Below are 766 nucleotides of genomic sequence, written 5' to 3' on the forward strand. Positions count from 1 at the left end.
ATTACGAGGTAATTAAAATAAAAGTTAATAAAAACATGGCAATAATTATACTAAACATATTATGGCTAAGAATACACAAAAATTTGGAACAGAAAAAATTTTCACGTTTTATTTAAAGTCGTGCAAGATTATTATAGATTTTATTATAAGTTCTGCTAGAAACCGAAACTAATTATTTAATCCATTTATTATATGAAATAATAAATTTGTGAGAGAAAAAATTATGTCTGAAATATTTTCATAAAATATCTAGGTAAATGATTATAAAAAATCATAAAATATCTGGGTAAAAATTATCTTTGAAATCGGAAATCTAATTTAATCCCAGCTTTAAACGCATCCTATTCGAACGTTCGAATCGCTTTCACCAGCAAATTGTTAGGTGAAAGCTTTCCGATAGATGGGAGGGAAAATGAAGATCGCAGCCCGTTAGCAAAATCCGTTCGAAAGCGCGAGGTTTCAGATGCTATCGCAGATGCAGTGATAGTTACCTCTTACGCATTTGTGTAAACTGGGACAATTGAAAACTGTCAAAGGTCTGTTTACTTTGCATGCAATTCACACGTTTATGAATTTCGTCAAGTGAGATATATATTTAATCAGATCGGGGAAATATAATCTTCCCTCAAAAGCTAATCAATCACATTCTCCATTTTTCTCGAAGGCTCTCAGAAAGGTTTAAACGATATGCAGTTAGAACGACCCTGTTTTGTTTTAGGGCTATAAAGCCTTAATATTTAATTTCAAAATTCTCACATATATATCA

This window comes from Parasteatoda tepidariorum, chromosome 3 (genome assembly GCF_982258835.1).
Source record: "Parasteatoda tepidariorum strain Cologne lab strain chromosome 3, Ptep-v5.0, whole genome shotgun sequence".
Classification (NCBI taxonomy): Eukaryota; Metazoa; Arthropoda; class Arachnida; order Araneae; family Theridiidae; genus Parasteatoda; species Parasteatoda tepidariorum.